Here is a 20574-nt window from a genome sequence, read left to right as displayed (position 1 = left end):
ATTTATAACTTAGCATTTAGTAACAAAAATATGCATTTTTTCTTTATATATTAAATCATGTTGATTCATAAATTATTATTTAAGTATTCGTGGTATCTACTAGGTAACATAAATAATTATACGATATGAACATTACATCAGATACGAATCCCGTACTCGTAGCCCGTAGCCCGTAGGTCGTAGCCCGTTACGTGGCGCGTAGGCGGTCAGGCGTTAAACGGACCCTCATAAATAAGCCTTGCTCGCGATAAATGAATAATTAACGGCACCTAACCGTTTTATAGACGTACGTATACTGATATAGCACTCATGGTTTTACATTAATCGCGCCTGTTGAATTAAATATTACACATTTAATAGTTCCAACGATGTCCGTTTTATGAATACTTTTATTTACTCTAATATATTATTGCCTATAATAAATAGTAATATATATACACATATATATTTTATTTGATGCTGCAGCCCATGGAGGCCCTTGTTAATTGTTTTAAAGAAGAAGTATGCTCCTATTTTTAAAGTTTGGATGTCGTATCACCCAGAAAAGATCATAACAAAAGAAAATGCTCAGTAAAGCGGAATGTGGAAGACTTAGAGCCATAGAGATGGTGCATAATATGAAACTTGGAATTTTTGCGGTTCGTCATGTAATGTAACAAGCAGCAGAGATCAGCTCAAACAGTTCTTCAGAACATTCTCCACAGTACACTTAGTAAAAAAATTATAGTGACGCAATCTCCCTGCGTAGAGAAAAAAAATCAAACCAATCAGTAATAGATTGGAGATGATTTGTCAATGACAAGGATGAGTTTGGTTAAAAGAAAGAAGCTGGTATTTAGGGGACCGGCCCAGATATGTAAGCAGTATATTAATAGAGTAAATGTAAAGTTTTAAAATTGTTTTACTCTTCATGCATAATAGGCCATGTAAAGCTACTTCAAGTGAATCCATTTTACCCAAGATGTTATAAACTTGATATGACAATGAAACACGACACAAGAGATGCGATGTAACAGTGATTTCACTGCTATCATTCTACATAACGACGCCTCCGTTCAGCCAATTTATAGGGTCCACTTCGAATAGACGGGGGCTATTCAAACGTGAGCCGAATGGAATTAGATCCCTCACGTACAGGACAAATTGACTACATGCGTCGATACGGAATAATTGTTAGCCGTGATACTGTGAAAAACGTCAATCGCTAGATTCAAGTGATGCTTGAACATTCAATGTCGCAAATATCATTGGATCTGTGGAATTTACGACATGATATTTCCAACAACCGCGAGGAAGCAGAAATCAATTAATTTATACAATTAATCAAAAATGTTTCGGCTAACCATAACTTGTAACGTTGTCAGCGCATAATTACGCTACCACAAATATAAATTATTAAGTCTTTTTTATTAAGACTTAAAGCGAAATAATGCTTAAAACTCCAAATGATAAACTCTGCTAGACAACATATATTGTGCACGCAAGTAATATAAAAATACTGCACGTAAGTAATATAAGAGTACGCCAGCGATGCGATATTCAAAGCTTTCATGCAAATTAATTTATAACAATAAAGATACTGTTTAAACAACTAACTTTAGCGGCGAGGCCAGAAATAAATTAAACGAGAGGCGACAGAAGGTGTGGCGACTGGCGAGTCAAGTTTTCAACTTTCCTTTTGAGGTCTGAAAATTGTGCAACAATGTTAACTTCGAGACTGTTCACGCGAACAGAAAGAAAATTCAAACTCATTTTAAGCAAGTATATTTTATATTGGAAAGTTATATTGTACATAATATTGTTTTAAAATCGACTGCACTTTTATGAAATCAAAAGTTTGTCACTCACTACTTGTCAACAAATATGTGATCATCATACAGTTTGTCGTGTTTTATGACATCTAAAGCTACACACGTAGAATACCATGCACATGAGTACACACTAGAAATTTCTAAGCCTTTCTGATGAATCTGTATGATTAAGTAGAACAGTTAAATAAAAATTGTGTATACGACTAAGGATTAAACAGCGCTACCGTGTTTGTGCTCACGTGACTGAAAATCAAATTACTCACATTAAAACCATTTATTAACGCGCCCCGCCCACTGAAGCTTAAAGTTACATTAGTGCCACTGAAAAGATTATTATGTTTGTAAAAACTGTACGTAATTTAAACTATTTTATTATTCTTATTATTCTTTAGGCTATTCTGAAAATATAAGAAAGGTTATCAGTCACCATTTACATATACACGTTAAGCATCATCATTCATTTTGGCTCAAGCACTTAACTTAATAATATATTATTTAAGTTATAACTAAACCATATGGACCAAACAATACGTGTAAAACTGATTTTAAATAAATCAGTTCCAAAGAGAATGACTAAATACCAATTTTTACGGAATCTCCATGTTGAAAGGAAACGAGAAATGTAAACTTCGAGATTCTCAGAAAAAGTTCTACACTATCAATCATGTAATTTTTTTAAATTGTTCAGCTTCTAAGATGACGAATATTAACTCTTATTAAAAGGATAGTAAATGATGGACATGGATATATTATGTATTAACTATTTTCAACAAAAATTTATAGATCATTTTTGAACATTAAAATCATAGTAACCAAATACAATTGTTTAGTAATACATTGTTGGTGTCATGTGAAATACTCATAACGTCGAGCAATTAACATAATATTTTACTACTATAAATGTAATATGATAAAAATATTTTATATATTTCTTTATTTATATGATTAATGGGAACCAACTCAATTGTATATTGAGTGGTTAGTAACTGTATTATGTAGTACTCAACATTTTAGTTCGATTTTTATTATTAATGTTTTTATTTAACGTAACCAGGATTGATTCTATTCACTAATTAAAAAAACTTCGTTGTAAATGTGATGCAATAAACAATACAAAAAAAAATCGTTAGACATTAAATATCCTTAAACCAATTGTTTTCTGCTGCCCCTTTCTCTTTAAAAATGTGAATATTTTATGACATACTTCGACGTACATATATTACTTAGAAACTTAAATCACATATAAATAGTCATCTACACGTAATCTGAGGCTCTATATCGTCACTGTAGAATGATATCCTCGTATGTCAAAAAAACCATTGAATTTTTATTCTTAGACTCTTATGTCATTTAACTAGTATAATCATGAAGTAAGGACCCATTTATGTTATTAAAGTCCTTTTTAAAATCTGAAACTATAGACAAAAACACATAATAATCTTTTAACGAACTTTGACGAAATAAAACATTTTTTTCGTTTCCTGTAATGTTTGGTTGTCTGGACATACGAGGTTATCATTCAACAGCGACAATATATAGGTAATAAACGTGGACGTATAGACTGCCCAATCTATGGTTTTCTATGCAACCAAAATGTCGTAATATCTCTCAGACAAACGAGCCACAGTTAGCCCAACGACTGCATTAATCACCATTGTACGCTCGCCGCCAGCGTTTGTGCGATTTATAGCTACAACTAAATGTTTTGTCGAACTATTGTAATGAGCGGAAGTTGGGATCGTTGGTAGCTATGCTCGCTATTTAGCACTAGTTTACTTGAAAGAAAAATATTTATTTATCTTAAGAACTGTAAACAATCAAAGGCAACATTACAGAGAAACAACTTTTATATTATATTCAATTCATAAACAAAAAATAGGTTTTCTGAAATGATAGAAAATTAATCACAAGAACCGTCGGAACAAAGAGCGTCTAGCCCTCTCCTGTTAGACTGAGATCGCTTCGATCTCTCGTTAAAACACAGTCCGCCTCGGCAAGGAAATTAAGGAAAAATACAGAGTATGCAAACAATGCTCGGGAGAAATATCGAGTGTTCCTCCTTCCTTTTGTCATAAGCAAGACTATAGTTGTTCAAAGAGGAACGATGCAGTTATTCAAACTGTGATTTATTAGTCGAAGCGTTAAAGTATTGTACTTAAGATTTATTCCTATTCAATAGCTTTACATAGGCTTTTATAATTAAATAGATAATAAAACTACATATGTGAACGTTTTATCTTGAAATCTTGTAGCATTTTTACGCACAAATTACAACTTATTTGTCTGAACATAGTATGCAGTATCCATACAAAGTCAATTGCAAATAACTGAAATAGTAATCGCAAAATTCGGTTTAGTTTCGCAAAGACCTAATATTTAATTTAGCGACGTATTTGACTAATTAAACACAAACCTACCTATACCAAAGGGCCATTACGAAACCTCCTAAGGCGAGCTCATCTGAATTGAGCGAGGACTATAAACAAGAATAACTAAAAAGGACAATACAAAGACGTTAGTAATAAATTAAACAGAGCCGTCTCACACGGTCCTAATTTACGATAAACAAAACAGTGGCTCGTAAGATACGAAGCAAGAGTAACCTAGCGTCGGCGGCGGTTGATATAAATCAAGTGTACAATGCCAGCGCTCCTGTACTCTGTGAACGTAGATTGATATAGTGCTACTGTGTTTTTAAAGTTTACTTAATTGTTTTTAATCTTACAATAGTTAAAAATATGAGTTTAATTATCCATAGTTAAAAAATGAATCATGATAGCGTATTATTAACTAAACAAATTGTAAACCCCGTGTCTGATTAAAATATAAGGAGAATACCAAAAAAAAGGTACCGAGCTACGCTGCTACGTTGTGATTTTTACGGAAGTACTTAATATTTGCATAAAATTTGAGAATTTGAAATACGTGTTTTTCATAAAAATTGCACTATTTTACGTTAAATAATATAATTCAGTATCCCGCTTCAACTATAGAGTCATTAATGAGGTGTGGAAGCGCTGGCTTCAGCGTTACTTCCGACAAAGTCAGTCGACCGTTCACTCGATAATGACTGTGTTAGTATATCTCAACGTGCACTTTATCAAATTTCGGTAAAGCAAAGATAACCAAATGTATTTCAAACATCAAGTTGGTTATGCTTAAATATTATTATTGTGTATTCAAATCTTGCGAAGAATTAGGACATTGATGTCTACCATACACGTTAATCGGATTATAACCAACGGTCTAAAAATAATATTTTCTGGGTAAAATAGATATAGTGCTTTTATACATATAAATGTAAAATGAAAAATGTAGACTTTTTAGAATTTTCGTTTGTTATTTAGGGAATATACTGAATTTAAGTAGTTAAGACACAAAATAACGGTTTCTTGGAAACAGCTGATATATTGATAGCTAAACGGTCGCACATTTGTAGCTATTAAGGTATTGAAATAAATTAACTGCTTTTATCTAAATTGACGAGTACAAAATTATCCTAATTTGTTGTTAGTGACACATTATTGGAAAATAGTACACCAGATACTATTAGCCTATCATCCATTAAAATGCTGCGATTTAAGCGGGTAACAAAGAGATATTATTCGAAGAATGTATTTATCAAAATATAATGCAAAAAGTAATATTGATGTGGTAAGATTGAAGGTAAAACATCGTGAATAACTGCCGTGTCTTCTGGGTCAAGACACAATAACAATATTATTACATAGACAAACTAAGTAGACCTAAGTGAATGAAACACACAATAGGAACAGCCGTAAATTGATCTATTCACTCGAATACAGTTCACGAAAAATGGTGAAAAACTAACATTTTATAGCAAACCCGCGGCTTGAAACGTTGGGTGCGATATTAGTGGAGTTAGTTTCAGTGATTTGTCGGATTTCAGCAAAAAACAGTCAGTGACCGATGGTCGTTAGGCCGTGCTAGTGATGACTGCGGGTGGACTTTTTCATCAATTTCCAAAAACATCGGATGTAAACTTCAACGCGACTAGGCATTGTAAATTATACAGAAACGTGATGATGAACACCTTTATAATTTGAACAGAGTCTGAGCGGAAAGAAACTCGTCGTGGGATTTGAGCTCACAGCAGTGCTAAATTACGTTCTCTTGTCATTCTGATAACACAGTTACGTCATTATAGTTTTCATTTTATACTTAACATGAATAAATTACAAATATATTATATTTATTGAGAAAAATATATTTTAGTACCGGTAACCCCCAGAGCTGGTGCTTTCCTCGCTCAACAAATATCGCAATACAGCGAGGAAATGCTGCCAGCGTTAAAGGTATACACTGCCACAGAACTTTTTAATATTCTATTTATTAATGTTTAGTTAGTGTTATTATTATTATGTAGGTTAAAAAAATTTAAATACTGTATATTTGAGTACTTTAAATGATTGGAATATAATATATACGTTTTAAGTATTTATTGTGAATAAATGAAATTTCACCTTTAAGAATAAAATTAGTTCGCATAACCGCCACGCCGTTCTCTTTCCGCACAGTATTTAATAAATTTATTCAATATTTCTTATATTATGTAAGGCAGATACCCCAAAAAGCACCACAATATAGCCGCACATTTTCTAACCTCTAGAGATTAGGGCCACAACAATTATACCAAGAACTCACGCATACCAAAAATCGTAGACAGCTCAAAATACGCCAATCACACGATGCATTAGTGCTTTCAGCATTTACCATTGAAAGCGGAAATAAAAGCGAATAAGCAGCAGTCGGGTCCACTAATTGACATGTCGAGTGAAAAGGCACTCGCGCAAGCTAGAGGTATCGCCTTACTAGGCTCCAATCCTTTTAATAAGGACTGAATTAATTGAGCATTTGAAACAGAAGCGCATTTCTATATAAGTTCTTCAATAAATTGTAATTGACTGATATTTATCATTTTATCAGTCATTAAAGTCACTTAAAAAATATGTAAATGTATAGTTTGAATAATGTTGTAAAATAAACATTTCTTTCGTTCTGCTTGGATCATAAATAAGAAGTATTATTCAAAATTCCGGTATTTTTAGCAATTTTGTTACGAAAATGTAGCGTAGATTACGTAAAAGAGTCTATAAAATTAAATCTGTGGAATATTTTTTTTTTCAAAAGATTTCGTTGTTTTGACGCTTTCAAAAATACCACGAATTCAAGACTAACGAAATATTTAAAGCATTTTATTCACAACTATAATCCTAAATTTTATTTTACCTTTGATATATAATCTCCTTTTTAAAATAAATAAAAACTATTGTACTATTGTTTGGGACATTGACCCGTCTAATTTGCACTTATATTTTTTTCTATTGTCACTTGTAACATAATTTACCTGAACACAATACGACCCCACAGTTTTGAAACGAGCTCTATTTCACGTAGATATATCTGCGAGGGGGAGTTTACATTCAATTCCGGCAACAATACGCTGTTTTTCGCGTAAAATACCCACTTAAATATAATGCGGGCGATACCGTGCCGCTGATACGAGCTTTTTATTTTATTTTAACATTTGAACGACAGGTGGTAGAGATTTACTTTTTTATACAAGATTAAACTTTATTTTTAAAGGAATCAAATGAATACTCCATTAATTAAGTATAATTACGCGTTAATATCCGAACCTACAGCCGGTGAAAATAACCAACCACGAAGTAAACCAAACCCAAATAACTTATTTATAATGAACGAAAAACAATATAATTTCACTAATCGGTTGATATAAATATTTAATATCGGTTACACAAAAGCATATTTCCTTTGAGTTCCACTCAAGTTAATAAAAGTCTAGTTTTACCATGTTCACCTAAGTAACTTGCCCTGCGTGTAGTGTTAAAAATCAATTAAATAAACGGAATTTATCAATTCATATCAGTTTTGAACAACTAATTCACACAATAAAATATCGTAATTCAGATCGGAAGTCTTCTATAAATGTTTATATTGTAGGAGTTAAACGCTGTAAGTTTATAAATTCAACGAAACCAACAAGCACCCAAAGGAAATGTTTTAAGTAGAAAATAGAAAGATAGTTTAAAAACACATCAACAATATTTCATGCAAACAACAATAATACATCTTTATGTTATAAACAATTTTTTAATGTTTAATGACATACTGGCGTGTATATATCGTAGCCAACTAGCGAAATTAGCCTTTCAATTAACAGCCTAGCCGTGTAAAGCGGCCTGAAAGATGTCCCGAAAAAAATCTGAGTTCAGGACTCCGAGATATTTTTTTTTCTAATGGGCAAGTAGGCGTGGCACATGTTGATTTTTAAGATCTTATAAGTTAAACCAGTTTTCTCACGATGTTTTCCTTCACCGTATGAGCGCGTGTTATATGTGAACATATAGTAGGCTAGTGCTCAGCCGCGGTTCGAACCTACGACCTCAGGAATAAGAGTCACACGCTCAAGGCACTAGAGCAACACAACTAATGTTTATTATACAACAGTAAATGAGAAAAATGTGGAATTTTCATTTAAAGTTTGTTAAAATGCAAAGCCGTGGCTCGTTCTAAAATATTCATAAAATACATCGGTATATGAAATGAGTAACTGTTATGGCCTATGGTGTGTATAATGTTTTTAATACATTAAAGTTAAATAATAAAAATATAAAAATAATAATCCATTGGTGTGTGGTGGCGAGTTAAGTAACCTAACATGAATTAGGTAACGTATATATATATTTTAATTAATAATTAGAAGCGCAAACCAAATGTTAACAATCTTACACTTGTAGCCGAATTTGTAAAACGTCAGTTTTGGGATACACTCATAAATTGTACCAAAACATTTTCGTTTCCTATAATGCCAATAGGCCGTCTACGCATATCCTTTATAGGTAACAGATGTGACACTTAGATTTAAGAACTCTTAAATAAGCCAAGTTAGTTTTATGTTAGTCTAGCGTCACAACCCCACTATCCCTAATTTTGTGTTAGTTATAAGCTCATATTTTAAACTATTAAAGCGAGTTGACATTTAGCTTAGAAAATATGAAGTTTATTAAACAGTAACACGCTGTAAGTACAAAGCGTTACAAACCATCTATCCTTGTCTTAACATAAAGAAGGCATAAAGATAGATAGCAATAAGATAGATATATAATATTTTTTAATGATTAACTATCTCAAAAAATCTATATTATATATATCCGATTATCGTATCGTACAGTCGATATTCTACAAAATATATGTTCCTCTCTAACAGAGCAAAAATAATTTTCCATAATAAGTTGGGTGGTTCCAGTCATTAACCGATGTCGTTTTACAACAATTTATTCAGGCGTCTTGAGATGCCTTGTGACTTCGTTGTGTATGCTCCAGTTTAATGATGTAAGAAATATGAGACCCTGTTGTCGACGTTGCGCGCTAATAGTACATAGAGTTGCGCCGCTACGTGTTCCACTGGACAAACTCTTTTTAGTATTGGACTGGCTTCCTATTTCATTTCTCTTCACAATTTATACATAAATAAGGAACAGTTTTAGTGTATGTACTTTTGGGTCACTATCACCGAATATGGTAAGCGGATTCCAAATAACAAACGGTCTTGTGCAAGTACAAAGTTATATTTCACATATCTTGTTAACAAATATTGAGCAGTGTTGGCTTAGTGGCTTCAGCGTGCGGTCATACCTGAGGTTGTAGGTTCGATCCCCGGTTGTGCATCAATGGTCTTTCTTTCTATGTACGCATTTAACATTTGCTCGAACGGTGAAGGAAAACATCGTGAGGAAACCGACATGTGTTAGACCCAAAAAATCGACGGCGTTTCACTGGAGGCCGATCACCTACTTGCCTATTAGATTTAAAAATGATTATGAAACAGATTCAGAAATCTGACGCCAAGACTTAAAGAGGTTGTAGCGCCACTGATTTATTTTTATTATTTGTTAACAAAAAAAAGTAGCCATATTTTCAAACATTAATGTTTTTTTTTTCAACTTATAATTTCTATCGATATAAGCACTACACTAGCCAAGCAGCCTTTAGGCGTCCCACCCGTACACCGCATCGCAAGTTAATGATACAAGCGACTTGCAGATGAAATTTCGCGGTGCTCATAGCGCCCTCTCCCGGGGTCACATTACGTTAATCAGTTCTTGGGGCTTCGGGGGACTTCGGCATATTGTATACAATATGGCTTTAGCTGAGAAAACGAGAATGTTTATCTAATAATATCACAAGCTATATTTATAGCATTCATTAAGGAACGTGGTTATTTCGTTGTAGTTACATATATATATATACGTATATTATGTATATAGAATAGATATATACCTTATTTAATACTTAATATGCCTCTTATACACCAGCACCTGCTGAATTACCATGATTTCATTAACATTTACTCAGGAGAGATATTTATTTATTTCAATTAAGGGTCTATGCACACAAGTCAATAACAAAAGCAATAAGCTCAAATCAAACGCAAAATAACTTTATTCATATAGGTAACCAAGTACACTTATAAACATCAACAGAAAAGATATTAAATTGATTCTAAATTTATATTTACTACCAGTATGCAAGACAAGGGCGTGGAAAGGGCAAGAAGAACTGGCAAGAAACTCTCCGTTTTTGTTTAAACTGGAGCAAATCAATTAATCACATCTTATTTGCGTGGTATTATCGCCATATATATATACGACTCGGCGTATTTTGAAGTAAAAACTGATTTTAGATTTATTCAATACAATACTTTTGGATAAAATATCCGATCACACTTTATAGCTAAAATATATCAACTTCCCGCGGTGTTACTTTTCACAGGGGTCCGAATGCACAAATTATTCTCCAGGGAGGGGTTCGGACGGGCAAGAGGGTTGTAGCTAATCGTAGTGATTCGTTAGAGCATTTAGACGTGTACCGAGACCAAGTGTGCGGCCAGATTAGGGGTTCACAGTGAATAATTAATTTGATTTCTCTCTTGAATATTTTATGAGACTTTAAATCAATTATTTCGTGACGTCGTGTCCCTTATTAGATTATTTACTAACACAAGTGACAATGAAGGCCCATTTTATTTATCTTGAAAAAATACATGACTGAAAATATGTGCTGATTTATGAACTTTAACTGTTTCGCATAGTTTCAATCAACCTCACATTACAATCATAATTACTTGTCGTAGCATGTATAAGTTAGTACCGTCGTTGAGGTGGAATCAATAATAGTAAAAAGTAAAAAAAAAATCATTACATTTCATTTCATGTTATGCAGTCCTCTTACCCTGTCCCTATCAGCATTATATCTTGAAGAGTGAGACGGACATATTATTACACGGAACATAAGCAGGACAGACACATTATTACTGCCGCTTGCTCCCGAGACCCGTACTCGTTTGATTAATAAGACTTCTTTTGTTCGGTTATGGCGCACCTTTTTATTTGTTACTTATTTACTTCAAAAGAGTGTTTGCATGCCGAGGACAATGACCTTTCAATTTTATTTAAAAAAAGAACACGCTTCTAATCACTTTACTACACAGCCAACTAGTCACCTGCACTAATCAGTCGCTGTCCACATTTGTTTTCTCCTAATCACTAATCAAAGGATATAAGAATACAGGCCTTTACTCAAGAACGGAACCGATTTGGGTGAAAATTGGTGGGGAGGTAGCTTAGAACCAGGAACATAGGATACTTTTTATCCTGTTTCAACACAAATCTAAAAATTTATCAGCCAAACATCAGTCTAGCCATTCATTTGTTAAAGCAGTATACCAAAACGCAACAGTCGACGACACGTAATGTTAAGTATGATTAAAATTTTTATAATTAGAAGTTTTGAAATTGATCAGTTGATGTGTTTAATTCGAATTTCTATTAGCTTATCGTGCCGACATTATCATTAACAATGCCACTACCAATACGATTGAATCTTTCCGGACAAAGCCGTGATGCAATAAATGGTTGGACCGATGTTGATGAGTGTTGAAGTGGATACGAGAATAGTTCAGATTATTTACAATTATATGCTTTTTGTTTGTTTATTTAAGTTTTAAAAGTTTTGTGTTTAAAATGTATGTACAGGACATCTGTCGGGTCCGCTAGTTTATTAATAAAATACAAACAAAAAGCTTTACAAAATAAAGTAGATGTGGGAAGAGATCCCTTGCATCCTTGTAACTCGACACAAGTCCCAAATCGATCTTACAACTTGTCAAAACGTCGTCTCATTGAAAGCATTTTAAAAGCAGTCGAAAGCTTTTCAAATTTTTTGAAGGCGTTCAAGGAACAAAAGAAAATACACGCCGTATGAAGCGGAATTCGTGTACAAATTATGTCGAGAAGATTTCGAAACGCCCGCCAGAAACTGCTATTCGTTTTATGTATAACGTAGGTATTGTATGCATATTTACTTATTGTAGAAGTTTAGGTTATATCGTAGATTATAACATCCACCTGAAACAAAGAAAAAACTATTTTAGTAAATATTATTGCCAACAAGAAATTAAATCACTGCGTTTGAACTTGGAACGACATCGGGCAAATGAAAATTTAACCGCATCTGAGAACACTGCGGACTTGTCATTAATTATTCATTAATCCTCCAACGATTTAATGATTGTAAAATAGAGGACGTCTGGAGTGGCTTGTAGTCGACCGGCTCGGGAATCGCGATTTGTATTCCCGGAATCACGAGTGCAGTGTACGAAACTTATCAGTTATTAACAAGAGATGGGCTCTCGCCAATAAGCAATTTTTGACTCTTGCAACATGCATGATACAATTTTGTTGATTAAGATACTTAGAATTTAAATAGATGTACCCAAATTTTGATTTGATTGAATAAATAAAAATTCGTAAATGTAATTTTGAGTTTTATATTCTTGACACCTCTGAAATATTTGTGAATATTACTAACCCAACCCATACATATTTACAACTGCTTGTGCTTATTCTGTGGCAACGTAGTACAGCTCTGTGATTTGTATTAACAATAAACATAAATAATTTTGTTGATTCAGGAGGGAACGGAAGCAATAAACGTTTACTTTGAATGGGGCACTCGGATTGTATTTACATAGTGTTGTTTTATATTCATTCATTATTTAATTCTGTATTTATTCTTACGTCATTACATTATTTTAAAATAGGTACAAGAAAAAGTTATTTATGGCAAAGCAATAATTTAGGGTTAATAAAGATAATAAATAAATACATTAACGATTTAGTTAGTAATAAACGAAAATAATTAGCGTAATACATTATATGTTGTAAATTTATTATTATAATATATTCTCAGACAAGCCCAGACTTTAGATGTTATAATATTACACAAAGCAATCGACTTTTATGTTTTAAAAAAAATAGAAATCATACGTTTGCGTTGTGTCGGAACGTGTTTTCATAAAAATTTTAAAAATTGAAGTTCGCGCGTAAATAAAATATCTTTGCTTCAATTTTTTACTACAGAGCTGATAAGTCAAGATTTGAGAGCAACATTAGGTACATGCTCCTCCATATTCTATGATTGCGCTTTGGTGTGCTGAGAGCAAGCAAGGAAGAACTTCTATTATGGATGCTTTCGCACGGCACGCCCTACAACTGTAGTGACTGAACATATCATAGAAAATAGCTGAAAACATTGTCTTCGCGGATTGTCGTATTACTGTTTGTTTTAAAGCAGAAAAAATAATGATTTTTAATGAAAGTGTCCATAATATTACACACAACCAATCGGATATGAGAAAGAGTAGCGTACTGGGTGCCCAAAATTGGTTCGGCACAAGCCAAAATCATACATTTATATTCACTTTTAAATAGAATTTTTGAATAGTAAGATGTGGAGGTCACAAGTCGTAAATTATCGCGGTCTGAATAATGGTGGCCACTTTTCTCCGAGACGCGTTTCCCCGTGGGAATGCGATGAGGCAAGACTTCCGACACAGAATATATTTAAGAAAGCACTTTTGAATTTGTTTTTGACGTATGCATATATTATTTAGGGTGATTTGGTTAACATTTTAAAATACTGTTTATAGAGCTATTAGCATTTTGTAATAATATTACGATTTAAGTGATAATACATACACAAAAACACACTCACGTACACACACTAACACGCACACATACTTCATGTGGTTTCCTTATATGTATATCCTTATAAATAAATTTTGTTATCGTTGCAGATTATGTAATAATTATTGTTTATTCGCACTATTTTTTTTTCTACTTTTTAAGACCTTCTGTCGATCCGAAGTGGTGGAGGCTTGATGACCTGTAACACAGGTACTCTTACCTTTAGCAGGCATCAGTCTCACACAAACTAGCATTATCCCTTAATAGAAGAAGGACAATTATTTATTAGAATTATTCTAATATAACTGTCACTTGTTTATGTACTAAGTTTTTGTGAGAAAAATTAATAAAGATTATTATTATTTAATTTTCTAGGTCCATCGTCTCATATGTACCTCGATATTGTCAGCACAAAGACAAGTACAATTTTTAGAAATTAAGTTAAGCAAAATTTAAAGTAAAATATTTTATTATTATTACCTATGGACGTAATTTAAATATCAAATAGTCCACATACACCAATGTATTTCCTCTACCGTGTCTCATCTCGCAAAATACTCTTAGACAACGCATAAATCAGAAATGCCCGCTACGGAACGTAATAAATGACTCGCTCTAATGGCCAAAGTATTATTTATATAGGAAAACTCCAAGCTAATTTAGTGGAAAGTATTTTGCGTATCAACTTTTACACTCAACACCCAAGTATTTATGACCGTTCAAGTGTATACCTCCCTCCATAGTTTGGTTTGTCACTTACTGTTCTATTCAGACTCCCGCGTTGAGTTCAAGAATCCGCCAAGGAATACAAGTAAAGCCTTTAAATACACATTTACCTATTTAATTTTTAAATTGGTTACGTAAAACACACAGTTAAAATAGTTTAGACCCTGTAAGACAAGGTGTGTATGTCTGTAAGCCATTCATTATTTGAGTAGCCAAGTAATTAAAAAAAATATGAATAACATTTTAAAGTTTTATCAAATTATAACTAATAATGACATTTTGATCTTGATGCTATGATTGTTTTTCAATTTATTCTATGCCTTTGACTCTTAATAAAAATGTCATCTACTTACAAGTACCTACTCGTAATCTTGTATTTTTTTAGTAATTTGTAAAACATGTACGAGTATCTTTTATAATAGCTATAATACTTTCTCCCCCGGTTCTTAAAAGCGGAAACTTTGTTCCCCTACATATAGGGTCCCGACTTCTTCCCCTTGTATAAAAACTTATTTTACTGCTCTGCTAAGAGTTTAATGCGCGAGACGAGACTGAGCTAATAAAATATAGATTTGGCGAAATTGGGTGAGCAAATACTTGATACTTCAACTTCTGCTGCGCGAATTATATTCAACAATTAAATTAACAACTTATTTGTTCAAGACTTCAAAATCTCATCATATTTAACATGCTTTTTATAGCTTACGACATATTAACATCGTTATCGTAGCTATCAATGTTTTTACCATAAAAATGAATTCCAAATGATCATTACTTTGGTGACAATTTATTACTTTACTTTCATTGGTAGATGGATGACATAAGTTTCATGTCGGACTAATAACGCGGTGATCACGTACTGACACATAATAAGGAAAAGTTTTATATATAAAAGTCCACAAAAAGATTTGGTACTTTCGCGTTGATTAGGAAAGTTTGATCGTACACGCTCTCATAAGTCCTGCTAATTCTACGTCAGGTGATTGAATTTATTATTCCCATAAGTTACCTAGTAATACAAGCACTTAACAAGTTTGATACAAATTATTTGCATATGTCATATATCTGTCATCATTAGCCTTGTCTGCTATATTATTAAATAAATTATTTTTGATTGACGTTATGTGTTTAATTTGGTTACACGAAAACATGTAATGTGGTTATTATAAATTCTATTTGACTGCTAACAATCGACTACTTACTGCAAAAATGTATTTTGGGGATTTGTACTACATTAAAACACATAATGTTCATTCAGTTATTTAGACCTTGACAATGGAATTTCCACTTGAATCGCAAGTAGGAACACCCAATATTGTCACAGCAGTACAAACTAATTATCATAAATTACGAAATAATACAGTAGAAACCCAAACTCATAATTCAGTCAACATCTTCGGAGTGTTTGCAAACGCTGTACAAATTACAAATATTGATAGTCCCATAAATTATCTTCAAAGCCCCGTAAGCGCCGCAAGTCTTATAAGACCCGAGAGCTGGAACTTCGTGGATGTCAATAGGCGAGCGATATTAATTGAATCCTTGATTTATTCGTCTACTTGTACCTTGATCACAATCGGCTTATGATAATAATATTTAATTAGGTACTTTATTATTTAATTAGGTTAAGCTTTTGTAAGTAAATAGCCAATTTATTTATCGCTTAGTTACCGCATTAGGAATCTTGAACTAGGATTTAGATTGTATAGCTTAATTTACAAGCTAGGAAGAAAGCTGATAAACTACATGCCTAAAAATCAATCAATAAAGTAGGAATGTGTCTACCCTATAATCAATTAATTCTAATGATATTGGTACATGTATACATTATCTCTTCACCTTGCCCAAGGGTATTTAACAATCCAACATTGCATGTTCGTTAGTACTTACATTAACTTTACCATGTAGCTGAATTTAATTTACTATTACAATCTAAGAGATTGTTTAATTTATTGAGAGTCTTTTGCAACCATCATGTAAACACGATATTAATACAGAAAAAACAATCCGACAAATTTCCATTCTTTTGACCACCATTTACGGACGAAGATACAAAATCAAAAAAGAAAATAAAAATCTATTGAATTCTAATTGATCGCAAATCAATATTACTTTTGTAATTTACTAACTGTGGTTCTTATGTGAATGTTAATGAAGCCTATTATTTATATTCGTATGTGTCCTTAAACAAAAGTCGGTCTGTAATCCCATTAAAAAGTTGACATAATTTATTAATTTAAAATCAATGCAGCTTGCTCAACTGCCAGTCGTTACGGACAGATTGACGTGTAGTAAAATTTTATTTAAATTCAATATTCATATAAAACAGCTTAATGCGTCGGTGGCGAGTCATCAATGAAACGTGTTCAATATTCATTTTATTGTTTTGCTGCTTTTAGAAGAAAAACTTATGGTTTATATATACGACGGTACTCTTACACAGACTAGTAATGTTATGTTTTTAAACTACATATACATATATTCCATGTGTATACTGATTTATGTTTGCATTTAAAGGTCGATTTACATCAAACGAGCGAATGCTCATTCTATCCCCACTACATCAAATTCTTCTAGTGTAAACAGGCGTAGAGCATTCTTTCGTTGTTCTTAGTGCGTTCGCAAAGATTCTATAGAATATTCTAAGAATGCTCGTTCGCTTGATGTAAACGGCGCAAGAGCGCGCGAACAGTTGCTTAGAGCGTTCTAGCGTGTTCGGACGTGCTCGCGCCACTGAGCGGTCTTTTCAAAGCGTTCTTGTGTTCTAGCTCTAGCTCTATGTTCGTTTGATGTAAATCGATACCTCTAGTTTTCGTTTACACTAAAAGATTACGAAAGAATGCTCTTGTTCTAGCTCTAGCTCTATGTTCGTTTGATGTAAATCGACCTTACGAAAATAAGCTAGAATAAATCTAGGAGCAAGGTCATAAAGAGAACGAAGGGACTGTTTTAGGGCAGCTGTAAACCTAATGCGATGATTTAAGACCACCTCGCGTTTCAGCCGCTCTTACATAAATCTACTGGTACGTGCTACTTATCTACTAAATAATAAATTAATGAATTTTGTCTTATACTTTTTAAACATTTAAAATTACCAAGTCATAAAGTTACTCTTGGAAAAAAGGTACCGCAAATTATTTATATCACAGGAGTGAACGAAAAAGTCCGCCTGAAACAACAGCTTAACGCACAAATCCCCATTTCTAACTTAACTTTTTAACAAAAAACGTAGAGTACGCAATGTTTTCCGACACCTGCCTAGCCGCGTCGAGGGAGAACAGAAAAAATATTATGAAATATATGAAAAAGTAATAAAAGCGACGTTGCCCAAACAAAAGGAGGCCCGCGGGGTTGTAACTTACAGCGGCGACCCTTTTGTTAGTGTGACGTTGCTAAATCCACGCCGGCGCATATTATTTACGAGAGGGTCGACGGACGCCTTAGGTGAGATTTTGAAATAAAACATATAAAAATGATAAACATATTTGAATTTGAATAAAATTTGAAAAATAGTAGAAGCGGTGATGTAAAATGAAGGTCATTCACCCCAGCTCATTCCTTCCTCTCTGCAGGGATTGTTGGTCTTTAGTTCAGGAATACTTTAAGCACTCGACTCGAGGTGCACACCTCACGAGTACACTGACAATCTGGGTTAAGTTTTTATCGTAAAAGTGCTGAGTCAGCTAAGTGTTCAGGATTACGCCATCCGCTTTTTTATCTTGTAGGATTTTTACTAGATGAACCAAATTAATGAAATGTGACTAGTTGAAAAAAAATAGTCACAGAAAAAGAACAGAGTTTGTTCTGTTGTTTAGTTGTGAATGTCTGAGGCAGACATACATACAGCGAATAGGAAAAAGGTGTTATAAGGCCATGTAAACAATTCTATAGCTCGTATAGTTAACTGGTTTAATGTAAATAACTTACTACTTAATGAAAATAAAACAAAATGTATTAGATTAACAACTACTAGCGTAAAGTGAGTTATTGGTAAACTGAAAGTTAAGGACAATGATATAAACTTTGTTGACAAAACTCCAGTGGGGCCCACATATAGAGACTCTTTCGAATAGGCTCAGCGCTGCAGCATATGCAGTAAAGAAAAAACTACAGTTTACAGATCAGGACACGGCTAAAATTGTGTAACGTAGCTACTTCTACAGCGTTATGTCCTACGTTATTCTACTGTGGGGTGCTGCTGCAGAGGTTCAATCCATATTTGTGCTGCAGAAGTGGGCTGTTCGGGGTATTTGTTGTGTTTCCCCAAGGGAGTCAGTACGGAATAAGAAATTAAATTTTGTGACACTACCTGGTCAATATATTCTTCAAGCCTTGTTGTGTGTACATAAAAATATAAACAATTTTAAAACAAATGGTGGCCTTTCACCAGTATAATACGAGAAATAAAACTAATTTGAAAAAGATAAACCACTCCTTATATGGAAATTGTATTCGTATTTACAACAAACTCCCAAGCGAAATTAGAGAATTATCACTAAATAAATTCAAAGCCCTCGTTAAACGAAAATTAATCAATAGAGCTTTTTATAAGTTTGACGATTATTTCAATGATCCTAATCCTTGGGTTTGTTTGCTCCAGTTCAAACAATTTGTTTGACTCAAAACGTGGCGATTAAAAATGAGTGGCGGAGAGTTCCTTGCCAGTTCTTATTGCCTGTTCTACGCCCTTCACGAACCGGTAGTACATGTAAATTTAGAATCAATTTAACATATTTTCCGTTATTTTAGGATTAGAATAGTCAAAAGATATTCTTATTCCAAAAGATAAGATATAATCCCGCTATCCCACCCCCAGCTCACATTAATTCCGCCGCTTGACGTTACGTGGGATATAAATATTCCTACGACATTACCACTTGAAGCAAACAAACCGACTTCGCAAATATCGCCCTTGATAAATGCGCTCGTACGTTACGCATCGATTGAGTGAAAGCGTCTCGTAGGCCAAGAGCTTCTCGGTAATACTAACTGTAATTGTTCAAAATTCTCTTAATTGTGTTAGCTGTAGGTTTTATATAATCTCGTATCCATAACATTTCAATAAGGAACGTCAATACTAATCCATAATCACGTAATTTTAACTCAAAATTGCTCTGACTATTTTAATGATTTTTTATAATTTAAAAATATATATGAAATGCACGCTTGGCAGTCATGCAATGTTCGTTTTAAAACCCTGCGAACTGCGGCAGAAAAATAGTCTGACACCATCGTAGCGCTGCATTTTCTATTAAGAGCGCTTTAAAAGTAGCGCCAAAAAAGTGTGCTATATCATTTCCTCGACTCTGCCCCCTTGACTGTTGTTTGTATTGCTTATAAAAAAACAAATGAGGCAGACCCAGGCCACTGATATTCCAAAAGCAGACCATTTGAATTTTTTGAATGTTATTTATTATTATTTTTTACTTTTCTATGTTTTTTTTCGGATCGGAATTCATATTATGTTCGCAGGTCAATAAAAATTTGAGAACTACAAAAAAAAATTAGTAATACTTCGAATAATCGCATCAATTAACCATAATACTTTTGCACAGATTCGCTTAATTCAACGAACTGTAAAGGTTAAAGTCAGTAAGTAAAAAATCTGCCAATTTTATTTTGTATTTAAGGAGTTTTAATAAATGGAACGGACCCAATTAGAGCTACGAGCAAATGATTTAATTGTTTTTTTTTTTTTTAATTTTTACATTTACCTTCAGTGATAAAGCAGGCACCTGGATGTCTGCCTTTCGTTATAAAAATGGTATTGATCACTAACCTCTGGGGCAGACACGAGCAAATGATTTAGTATCAATTTTTTACAGATTTAAACCCCTGTAAAAACGTACACCAACGTACGACCTTAATTCATTATAAAAATTGTGTTGTATTAATTCCTATCAATACGAAATACGAGCAAATGATATACTTAAATGCTCCCTAGTTATAGGTTTTTACATTGACCT

General features: G+C 33.2%; 1 protein-coding gene across 5 annotated transcripts in view; it reads right to left on the bottom strand.

The window, feature by feature from the left end:
* Positions 1 to 20574, bottom strand: part of LOC125051432 (CUGBP Elav-like family member 2) — a 222034-nt gene that overhangs the window by 100672 nt on the left and 100788 nt on the right. For 3 of the 5 annotated variants that reach the window (XM_047651730.1, XM_047651731.1, XM_047651733.1), the window contains exon 2: positions 12220 to 12262. The exons of the other annotated variants lie outside the window; for them this stretch is intronic. The gene's annotated coding sequence lies outside the window, so the exon portion shown is untranslated. The remainder of the gene's footprint in view (positions 1 to 12219; positions 12263 to 20574) is intronic. 5 annotated transcript variants of the gene reach the window in all.

The sequence above is a fragment of the Pieris napi genome, chromosome 7, assembly GCF_905475465.1.
Source record: "Pieris napi chromosome 7, ilPieNapi1.2, whole genome shotgun sequence".
NCBI lineage: Eukaryota > Metazoa > Arthropoda > Insecta > Lepidoptera > Pieridae > Pieris > Pieris napi.
The sequence above is the reverse complement of the archived record's forward strand: the minus strand, read 5'-3'. Positions and strand labels throughout refer to the sequence as shown.